The 12,257-nt window shown below is 40.7% G+C and overlaps 1 protein-coding gene across 15 annotated transcripts in view; it reads left to right on the forward strand.

Moving 5' to 3' along the window:
* The window catches only part of ABLIM2 (actin binding LIM protein family member 2), a 134,227-nt gene that overhangs the window by 60,778 nt on the left and 61,192 nt on the right, over nucleotides 1-12,257 (forward strand). The window lies entirely within an intron of this gene.

Consider the following 12,257-nt stretch of genomic DNA (forward strand, 5'->3'; position numbering starts at 1 on the left):
CAGCTTAATGTTACAAACTTTTTCTATAATTCCTTTTTTGTTCTTCTGTTACTGATTACATAATAATCACACTCCGTAAATGGATATTTGTGGTGCTGGAGAGTGTCCAGGTAGCAGAAGTAATAAGTGAACGGGTTGTTGGGCACATTTTAATACTTGTACTAAATTTCTTTGTAATTTCTGCTTTTTGATTCTGTTTTATATCCCCAGAGTTAGGATGAAGCTGTTCAAAAACTAAAATGAATCATTTGAAATGTATTTTTGCACCCAGAAATTATCTATGTTGCAGGGATTTTTTTGAGTTTGTTGTTCTAAAAAGCAAGGAGGTGCATGTTTATGCTTTATGAAAAGGAGATTTCCACATAACTGATCCAGAGTTAGAAATTAATATATTCCTTTGATCTGAATAGAATTTATCCATGGATCTAAGTGTATTGTTATCCTATCATTATAATGGATTATTGACTTTTTCTCTCTGCACTTTCCCTGTGTCTGGTGAAGCCATATTGGCGTTAGGAAGAGGTTTCCTGGGTCACTTAGTTTACTTCTTGCTCTTCCCCAATTAAGAAAGCCTGGAGAAGTCCATAAGGACTTCTACCATAGAAAGATCTGCAGTGAGCCCTACAAAGACTTAACTATCCCAATGATGGACAATTATAGCTAGGTAGGAACTGAAATGCTGGAGTTTCAACCCCAAGCCCCAAATTAAGGTTGACATGTGGGTCCCACAGCCCAGGGGGTGGTGAGTTTACCTTTAGGCTTCCCTCCAGGGTGGGCAGCCTTGCAGGGGGAGCCATGGGGTAAATGTGCCCCAGGTGTCCTGCATTGAGTAACCAAAGGTCAGGTGTCCCACTTGGGGATAAAAGCTGGGACCCATTGCAGGAAGGGGCAGTGTCTGCCTGTGAGGTGGATGCCCTGTGCAGAGTTCCCTGTGGGGGAAGGACCTCCTGCCTCCCTGGGACTGGGCTCCAGTCAGGTCTGGCTTTTGTAAATGTGGGCTGTGTAGAGATTCAGTATGTGGCTTCCTTGGTCTTATGTTTGGCTGGTTGACTCAGTTGTCTCCTGTCCCTTCTATGGGAGACTGCATTTCACCATTTATTCCACCCATCGTTGGTCGTGCAGTGTTGCTGTTGGGGTCAGTGGGATTGATGTCAATTATGTATAGTCTGACTGACTTGTTTGTACCCCCAGTGCTCACCCATGTACTGACCCTTTTGTATCAAATACAGTTTGGTTATTGGTTCATCTTTATGCGGGCTATGTCCTTTATGCCAGGCCTAATAATTGGCAAAACAGGAACTAAGAAGCAAGTGGAAGGAAACAGTGAGTCCATACTAAGGTGTTAGGGTTAGACAGGGGAGGTTTTTTTATTTGGTACTATTTTACCTGCAGTATGGTTAAACAATAGTATGTGGTGTGATGTGATTAAGAACTGAGTCCTTACTCTGTCTGTGGGTGATGAAATGAAAAAAAGTTGAAAAGATTTGCATAGTAACAGCACTGAGTTGGATTTGTGAGACCTGGGGGCACATGTGGCTGTGTCTGTTTCTTCTGTTTGGTGGGAACATACTGAACAGGAGAGTTCCTTGTTTTTATTATAGATGGACTAATAATAAACTTGAGAAAACGGATTTATTTAAATTTAAATTTCACTAATACTGATTACATATGTCATTGTAGGTGATGTTTTCAGTTAGTGCATGTGTGCCCTCCTCCTCTCCCCTTCCCCTGTGTTGCTCTGATGACAGTGCTGTAGCACTGATTCTCTTCTGTCCCTGTGAAAAAAATACTCATGCAAGATTCGGAAACCTTTTTTTTTAAAAAAAAAGGAGAAAAGACTTTCACGATCTGTAAAAGCACATCAATGTCTGATATTGTCACTATCAAATAGGAAAGATAAGAAGAAGTTATTATGAAGCAGGCAATGGATTTGAACAGGAACTGATATTTAATGCCTGGAGGCTCGTTACAACAACCAGAAAACTTAATGTCTCTAATGTTGTTTCCATAAGATTACATAATTTTTTTTTTTTTTTTTTTTGCGTGCAGCAAAACTAATGAAGTTTGAATATGTGTGCATGTACTGTATCCTCGCATCTTGCTATCATGACAGATCCTGTTCCTCGTGATATCTTCCAGAATATATGCTCTCATCTCCTCTTTCTCCATGAAGTATTTTGGAAGCTTTCTTTATATTTCCACTGCCTGTTTACATGGTCAAGAGGTGGCAACACAGTGTGACGCTCCCTTGATGATCAGTCTGTGATTTCCATGAGCAAAGGCCCTCTGTAGGGGACCACTTTGAATGGCTGTTGAGCTTCAGTGTTGACTGTGGAGAGTGGTCAGATGAGGAGGGAGTGTGTACACCTCATGTTATTAGGAAGCTAGACTAGATGTCATGACCTAAGAAAACAGATTTAAAAGAATGCAGAGAGCTGACAAGGTTAAGTCATTTGTTGTTTGTCTGCAGCAGATGGACTTGTTCAAAAGATGTGGAATTGTGGCTGATATCTTCCATCTGTCTGGTATTGAACTCGGCATGTGTTTGTCACCAGCCAACTTGTTGATATGTTTGTGTATCTCAGGGTCAGGAGGACAGAAAAAAAAAAGAAAAGCAGCCATGGCGGTTTTTTGTTGTAAGATGTATTTTGGTGGAATTGTCTGGAATCCTGAAACATTTTTAAAAGTTCAGTATCTCTTTTTATCATCTTGAATATAATCTGAAGATGCACAGAAATAATAGGGAAAAATGCTGTTAAAATGGGGGAGAATCCTGACAGCAATACTTACTAAGCAGAAGAACAGTTGCCCGTTCCAGTCTCTGGAAGCCCTCACTTAGGTAGTATTAAAACAAGATTGGACAAGGCACTGGAAAATCTACGTTAGGGAACAGTCCTGCAATGACAACGGGAGGGACTATATGACCTAATAGGATTTTTTCCATCTCTGATTTCTGTGATAATGTCAGGAGGACAGCTGCTTCCACAGTCATTTTGTGCCCAGATTTTATAATATTGTCTCCCTTTCCAACACTTGTTCATTTTGTTTATTCAGCAGAGGAGGAAGGGAGAGTCAACTAGTGTGAGTTACTGATAACTTATAAAAATATGGCTGTTTTTGTAGGTTGAAAGCCAAATACAGTGATGATTTAGTTACTTAAATTCTTCCTTCAGCTCATTTTCTGAGGGTCAGATCAATTCCATGTAGTAAATGGGCTTAAATCAGGATAGCTGTTTATAATTCCTTTCTTGTTTCTTTCTTCCCCTCAAGTCCACCTTGGCTTGCCCCCAGTCTCCCGGGGAACTTGTACTGGAAAAGCTACAAAGAGGCTGAGCAGCTAATTTACGGAGACCATAAATTCTTCTAGTGCTTTTAAAAGCAACAGTTTTGCTGTTCGTTTTACAAAAACCCTGCCCATCAGTGCTTTTATGGGCAGAGTTTGCTTTGCTTGTGAACTATAAAGAGCACTGTTTAATGCAATATCAGTACTCTCCTAGAAGTTGTTGTATTTTGTCCCTGCCCATCCTAAATGGGGAGCAAGATGTAGCTGAAGTTTACTTCATAGTTTGACTTAAGATGCAGTTCAGCTGAAAACCTTTAGGGAGAAAAAGGGTTTATTTTAGTGCTCATGCTATAGCTCTGTTGCCAATCCACCAATAGTTAAAATCCTGCAATAACAGAGAAAATAAACACATTTTGAAATAACAGGCTGTTGATTTTATAACCAGCCATTTCCCTTTTGTTGTGTTGCAATCTATTTCTCTGCATTTAGCACTAAAAATATTTTTTCTCTCTTCTTCTATCACAAGCAGTTATTTATTAATTAAAATCTCAACTTATGCTAAGGAGTATATCGTAAAAATAGACAAAATAAATGTGATTGCCTTTTTTCTAAAAATATACTGTATTTCACATGAGAATTCAGAGCCTGATACAAACCCCTTTCAATCAAGAAAACACTTTCCATTTGTTTTGTGATTTTTAATCAGTCTTCTGGCTGTTTTTCTCAGAGGCAGCAGAGATGACTTGACTACCTGGTCCTGCTCTTCCCACATGACAGGCCATGCAGAGCTTGGCAGGCTGTTCATGTGTGTCGAGGAGCTGTGTGGCAGCCAGTGATGACTTCTGGTCTCTTCCTGGGGAACATGCCTGGGTTTCCTTAACATCCTTAACGTATTTAGAAACTTCATCTGAATTCTAGCACCTCTCTATTTTAAAGTGGTCTATATATAGTTACTAATTCTTTGGGTACAGATTGGGTTTTAGATTTTTTTTTTTATCTTTTCCCCTTTAATTCATTAACTCTTAAGGAGAATTTATAGAAAAAAGTCTTAGTTCCTCTTAACTTCTGTTTTTCAAAACCAAATGAACCAAATTATCTGCTGCTCATAAAGTCATTTCCAGGCTTTTCTGGTGATGCTCATGGACCTTCTCACTGTCTATTGCAAGCTGGAACCACCTTCTCTCAGCATGGATGGACACTCTACTCCAGATGATGCCTTACCACTGCCTTGTGCAGTGACAGTAGCCCCTTCCACTGTTTCTAAAGAAAGTACTTTCCCTGGTGTATCTCGCACTGAGAGTGGTTTATTTCTGTGGCTTCATTAACATTTACAGCCCATAGTGAGATATGACTTGGGGGGTTCATCTGCTGTTTCAGCTAATGATACCCTGCGTCACTAGAGGAAGACTTCATATCCAAAGATAACCTCCTGGGGATGTTTTGATGGCAAATGCAGTATATGCTGTTAAGGGGGTCAGGTGTGATTGCTTGGATAGGCAGCTGCAGCCCAGTAATGGCCAGGCGGAGCTGCCTCATAGCAGGCCTCCATGTCCGACTGTACTGGTAGCTGATGAACAAGTTGAATCTCCACCGCTATTTGCTGGTGTTTCGAATTTCATGTGAATAAAATTTGACAGTGTAACACATTGGAAGTTATGCTTTTGGAAAGCATATGTGCAACCCAACTGCTTCAGTAAGCACAGAGGGCTATTTTCAGCACTTGACTAGACTTCTGTCTACAACTGTCCCATTATTTGAAGTTTCATGCCTGTGGTGTGTATGGTCCTACAAGTGCTGTTGAAAATGGCTGTATCACTTACTAAACATAAAGATAGGTCCAGTTGCTGTAGCAGGCATCCTAATGTGGCAGTGTGGCACTAAGTATATGTGGGGGAGGAAAGGGTTAACATTTTTCTGCTTTACATGTCTGTGTAAATGTCTGGGAAAGCATAATCAATATATTTTTTTAAAAATCTATTAATCACAACCATATGTTACTTTAAAATAAGGGAGCAAATGCAGTAGGCACGAGGCAGGGATGAGACTAGAAATGTCAATAATTTATATGTCACTTAAATGCCATTTATACCTCAGTGACTTATTAATTAAAGCATGAATCTTATTTTTTGTAGTTTGTTTTTTGCTTTGCCCTAGTGTTGAGCTGCTTTTGTTTACAGCCACATACGCTTTGGAAATCAATTGCCTTTCCCTTTGCTGAAGTCTCGGTATAGCAGAGAGACGAGACTAATTCTTTACAGCAGGGTGTACAGATTTCTGCCTGCAGTGTGGAAGAATGGTTCATTCTGAAATGTCTGTTACCCTGCTGTTCCACTAACAACAAAACCTAGTGATGTGTGAAAGGTACTTGAGCAGCTTATTATATAGGCATTAATACCGAAACAGGCAATAAAAGCAGCTTCGTCCATACGAAAAAGGGTTTCCTGTATCATGGGCAGCCTTGCGAAGGCTGTCAGAGCAGCAAAAGAATCCAAGTTTCAGTAGTGATCTTCAGTTAGAAACTGCTCTCTGCTCCAGTTTTCTCCTATCAAAAGAGAAGAAGGAAAACTGTTGGAAAAGATACATCTAAATAAATCAGCATTAGTTCTTGCAAAAGGAAACCATCTAAGGTAGGAAACATTAATTCACACTTCCAGTGCATAGATGCAAGGCATTTTGCAGTTTGAGAATGATCTGCGTTTTGGTGGCACTTGCATTCGTCTGGGGCTGCTGGTTTGCAAAGGCAGGTTAATCATCAGTGTATCTGAACTTGGCTGGGTAAGTGTTAACTGACAGTTGTCTTAAACTTTCTGATTTAAAACAGGGCATTGGACTGGGGATGGGTCCCTTCCAACTTGAGATATTTGATGATTCTATGATCATTAAAAATACTACCAGCAAGCTTAGAAATAGCAATGCAAATGTTTTGACCTTAGCTTTTAGGCTTTTCTGTAGCCCAGTTGTATTGTTTTAGATACATTCACCTTATCTTCCACTCTCATCCTTTCCCTTTTCCAACCATCTCTCTTCTCTTCAGAAAGAAATACAGCTACAACTATCCATATTTATTGTCTGAAGTGTTAAAATCTCACAATTGTTGACATGTCAGGAAAAACCAATACGTATTAAAAGGAAGTGTTTGCATAGGTTTACCCTCTAAATCAGTTTTTAAGTTTAGTTAGGAAGAGCACTTAGTAGGATTTGGTGATAGCTTAAGCCTGTTATATTTTTATCAAAGCAAGGGACTCTGCAAGCTATTTCTGAATAACACAAAAGAGAAGTTTATAATTTGAGGGAAACTGGTTGATAGAGAAGAAATAATGACCATTGCAGGTTTTCTGGACTTTTTTCAGTTGCTTGCTTGCTTTTTGGTTGAGGATGTCTCTTGTACGTGTGGGAAAACTCCCGGGTAGTGCTGCTGTGCATTTGTGCCTGTGTGGGTTTGTATGTGTTAGAGTTTTAGTGCATAGTTTGACTCTTGAGCCTGGCAGACTGTGAATGGTGTCCACTGCCTTTTCCCATTATGCAGAAATGTAGTACCAGTTGTCTTAAACTATCTTCATTGATTAATTAAAGCATCAAAGCAGTGATTCCAGTAGTCACCTTATACCTTCTGAGCCTCAGACACAAAAAGCATACAGTATGCCAGATACAATGGCTCTCTAAGCGATATGTTGCTGTGGTGATGCATTACTGTCTAGTGCAATTTGCCAGCATTTGAATATTTATTTTGACAGTGTGAAACACTGCACTTTTTGGATGTGTTCAGTTCCTCATCCTATTACTTTGCATAATTTCTTTAATATCTCGTGGTCTTCTGACTCCTGCCTGGGGCACACTGCGGTCAGCCAGACCACTGCTGAGCAGTGCCCAGGACCTACCCACGATCCAGTCAACAGCACAAGCCCCTCCCTCCAGCTTTCTCCTGTAACCATGACAGTGGTGCAGCAGTAAGTGCACTTAGTGACAATTGGCTTTGTTGATAAAAGTATCTCCAGAATGCTCTGGCCCATGTCACAGTGGTTCTGTGTGTCTGCTAAGAGCAGGAAAGCAGCCTGTGTGACTCATTTCTTGTATCTTTAAGATTTTTCATCCTGCTAACCTTCAGCATTTTTTGTGCTGCTTCAAATTTCTTTTTTGCCCCAAAGCAAGAAATTCTGAATGGTACCTTGAACTGGAAATGTGTGGATGAGTCTGAAAATAGCAACTTCCTACTTCCAGGAAGGACTATTAATGTCAGTTCTGCATATGACAGCAGCATCTCCAGTCCCAGCTAAATTTGGGGATCCAAAATATCAGTCCTTATTCAGGCACGGAATGGGAGACACCTTCTGTCCTCAGATGGTTTCAGCCTGGATCACCGTGACCAGTGCAAAAAGAGCTGTGCTGGCTTCATCTGATAAATCATGATGCCTCTCCAGGGCTGTAGTGTTAGTTGCAGCTTCATTCTTCCCATCTGAAATGGGTGGGCTGAATGCACAGCTGCAAAGTCAAAAAAGAAGGGGAATATGCAAGTCATCTTTCTCCTTCTTCACTCCCTCTCTCCTATCAAGGGATGACAGAAGTGAGAGCCAGCTGCAGCTTGTCTTGGCCCGTAAGTGGGTTTTAAGGAGTGGGAGAGAAAAGTGGAAAAGAAATGAAGGGGATTGTTGATCAAAATGAAAACAGAAGCCTCTTCCAGTCTCAGTGGGTGGCAAGAAAAATTTGCAAAGCTGAGAAGAAAAAGACAAAAGGGGCAGATCACACATTGCATAAAAAAAGCAACTGAGTGCAAAATCAGTGAGTTTCGGCATGACAGACTACTTTGATTTACAGAATCATGTACCAAATTCTGTAGAAAAAATGTTCTATTGGCCTTTTCCAGCTTTTTCCTGACTGCAGCAGGCCTGAATTTGCTCCTGAGTCAGAACTTGTTTGCAGATGTCACAGAAGGAGATGACAGTTATAATAGTGCTGATTTTTTTTCCTATTCTTTCTTTTTCTGAATATTTCCCTTTAGGGATTTTTAATTATTTTTTTTTATTTCTCCCACAAGCATCAGAAACTTCTCCTTCTGAGAGTCCACTATATAGTAGATTACTACCATTCTGAGATAAATGTCCCTGTTGGTACATTCAATCTGCACTTTATACCTGGGAGAATAAAGAGTGTGTGGGAGGCAGTAAAAATGACTCAGATGTGGGTGGGAAGTCTCAAGGCTCTGCAAAGTACAGTGGGATGAGCCAGAACGAAGACAATATGAAATAACTGTACATGTGAGACAGCTAGAGCTGTAAGTAATACTGCAGGTGCATATATTGAACATTTTGCATGATTGTTTCTTGGCATCCAGTGGGGTGATAAATGAATCCAGTAAGGAGAATATGAGGAGAAGGATTGATTCAAAACATTACACTACATTTACGCTGGTGTAAATCCCGTTGAAAACGGTTCGTTTGCCCTGGCACACTGCTGAAGTGACTCAGTGGTGAGTCAGGTCCACTGTGACTAAGAGAATTACTAAGAATTTTCCTCTACATAATTCTCTGTCTCCTGGCTCTCACATTTTTCTCGCCTCGGCACTGTTTTGCCAGTAGATATTTTGCCAGATACCTCTGTCTTGATAAAGTTGTATGCCACTTCATACCCGGTAGATGACATGACAGCTGTTTATGAAATTAGCCATTACTGTATACAACTATTACTGTGTAATCCTTCAAGTTACTCTATAGCATATGCAAAACTTTGGCTTTGCTAGGACTCTGAATGGAGATTTTATGTGGCTACACTTAAAACTGGTAACTGAGCACAGTATTCTACTGCAAGCACCAAAGGTTATCAGATTTTCTGAATATTGTCAGTCTAATTTGAAAATATCCCCTAGAATTCATTCTATGGAGCCACTATAGTCCACATAATATGCCACTGTGTGGATGTAGTGGCAAAGTTAATGAGCATGTGGCCATTGAACAACACTTGGTGCAGTGCTGTGCACCTCCTCCATGGTACTCTTGAGATAAAGACAGAAGGACAAACACCTGCGCCTTAGATTTTACACAGCTTTTAGGATTAAACCCACATTGCACAATCCCATGTCTATGTGCTGGCCAAGAACAGGAGGCTTGTACTACCAAGTGGGAATAAGGAAGAACAACCCCTGATTTCAGCATAGAAGGTGGAATAACTTCATAGGAAGATTTTTCTGGGCCGGTTCTGTGCTGCTAGGCCAGAGTGTTATTAAATAAAAACTAATTTAGCTCTGGGAGCAGGAACTAAAACCTTAGCTCAGCCAAAGTAAGGGAACCGCATTTACTTACAGAAATTGTGAATTTGCCTCCATAAATCAGTGCAGTGACTGGTTGCGCCATTTAATGTCAAAATGCTGTATCTTGTCCAAAAACTGTATTAAATTTCATAAAGGTAAATATCCGGTGTTCCTTTTTATACCTGTATTTTGTTATTGTTTTCTGGCGCCCAAGAAAAAGGACAGTTCATTCACATAATAGTTTACTATATCAGTAAAAACAATCATTTGAGGAATGAATGAGGGAGGTATAAACAGGATGAACTAAATATCCACTAAAGGAGTTTAGTAGTTTTTCACCTTCCTTGACTTGCATACTCTGGAAAAAAATTTCTAGTGAAAGTACATACTCCTCAATTTTGAATTTAAAACTGTACATAATGAACTTCCCTTACGCAGTGTTAAGATGTTTTTCTCCCCAGATCTACTCATATGAATGCATTCACATAAGCTAAAAGCAGTAATGCATTCATTTATCAGGGAATTATGTCTTGATTTTATGTTCTGTTTCAGTATGATGTATGCACCTCAAGCGCATCCTGATTTACTTTGATGTCTTCAATTATCAGTGCTTGGAAATGCATACGGGATATGGTGGACAGTCAGCTAAACATGAGAGCAGTGTGCCCTGGCAGCGATGAAGGCCACCAGCCTAGAGGGCAATTTCAACAAGACCACAACCAGTAGATATCCCCCTAATAAGCAGCATTTGCTAGACTACATGAAGGATACTGCATCCAGCTTTGTGCCTTCCCATAGCAAAAGATGCTGATTAACCGAAACGAGTTTGGTGGAGGACCACGGTGATTGTTGAGGGTATGAGCACATACCCTGTGAGGAGATGCTTAGGGAGCTGGACTTGCTCATACTGGGGAAGGGATAGCTTTAGGGGGACCTAATAGCAGCATTTCCATACCTATGAGGAAGCCCTCAAGGATGTGAAGACAAGCTCCTTACTGAGGTGCATGGTGGGAGAGCAGGAGACAACTGTCATAAATTAAAAGAGGGGAAGTTCTGACTGGATATAAGAAGTAAAAAATCACTGTAAGGGTAACTATTGGAGCCATGTTCTCAGAGGTGGTGCAGTCTCCATCTCTGGAGGTTTTTAGTACCCAACTGGACAAATTCCTGAGCAGACTGATCTGGACTGAGCATCAACCCTGCTTTGAGCAGGAGGTTGGATTAGATGACCTCCTGAGCTCATTCCCAGCCTGAATTATTCTATCATTCTGTGGTGCACTTGCACACCTCCTGACTTTAAACTGAATTATAATCCTACTATTAGATGCATTAACAATGGGCACTTGAAGAAATCTCAGTTCCCTTTAATGAATGAGTGTGAATGTCCATGTGACTGAAAATTATTCAGGTAATGGAGACAATAAATACAGACAACAAATAGAAAAGGGAATAACTTATTTTCTAAACTGAAGTTTAAAACTTTTGCCCATCACTACCATGTTATGGAGGTTCTCAAATAAACAACCAATCACCAAAATTTAAAAATTTTGTCAACATAATTAACTAGCCCTCCACAAATTACAGGTTCAAATATCTGTGAGAGGAGAACACAACAACTCCTGAGGGTTTAATGACAACCTAAAATGCAGAACAAAGCACCACTCCCTAGGGTTTAATGACAACCCAAAATACTCTTATCACTCACCTAACAAGTGAGGGCTCTTAACCTTGAAGACCTTCTCAGGGCAGTGTCCTGACCTAAGTCACCTCAAGGCGTTTCTTTGGGCAGTGTCCTGACCCAAGGGAAGAGTCCTCAACCACGGTGTGCTGCTCCAGGTGACGAGCTCTAAATGGCTCCCCCAGGGGACTCCATTTACACCCAGGATGAATCTGACCTGTGGTCGATAGTGGCTCCCATTGGCCAAAGGCCCCAACTACCATGAAGCCCCAAGAGCAAAGGCAGCCCGGAGCTGCTGCACTTCACAGCCAAGGCAGCTCTGCTCTCACTGGGCGGGTGCACCTGCCACGTACAGTACCTAAGCATTTTTCCCCTTCCCATCCCGAACAAGTAGTAACTCCCTTCCACTTAAACAGATAGCAGCAGTCAAGTCATATCTTTCACAAGAGCTTTAGCCCTTCATTTCAGGGTGAGAAGCTGCCAGATGGAAAGACGTATTGATTGTTGGCAGTTTTGTACTTTATTCTGTTTCCCTTTGCTTGGACAGGTGCTTGTCTGATGATGACCCAACTCTCTAACAAACTTGTTCCAGGTGAAAAGCTTTTAATTAAGAAAGCTTTATATCAGTTCTGTGGGCTTTGTTTCTGGGTCATGCAACTGCACCATGCCTTGGCATACCAGCAGGCTCCGTGTTTTGTAGGCTGACTACCATTGCCTTTGTCCGGGATAGGATATAGTTAGGACTTCATTTGGAGATTTTAGAGTATGAGGGTGTCAGGGTTTGGACCTACCTCAATAGATAACTCTCAGTAGTAATGCACTGTTACAGCAACCTGTATTGTATTCTACCCTTAAAATGGAAAATATGCTTTGATATGACTGAATCATTGCAGCAGTCTAACCCTTTCTCACTTCCACAAACTCTTTATTCCCAGCAGTAATAGGTGTCAGTTACTACTGTGCATTTTTATAACAAGATAGATTTTTTTATTACTATTTTTATTTTTACAGGAAAAAGTTTACTGAAAACTTTTCATTTCAGGAAAGGAACCAAA

This window comes from Athene cunicularia (genome assembly GCF_003259725.1).
Source record: "Athene cunicularia isolate RWA chromosome 4 unlocalized genomic scaffold, athCun1 chr4_part1, whole genome shotgun sequence".
In the NCBI taxonomy this organism is placed as follows: Eukaryota; Metazoa; Chordata; class Aves; order Strigiformes; family Strigidae; genus Athene; species Athene cunicularia.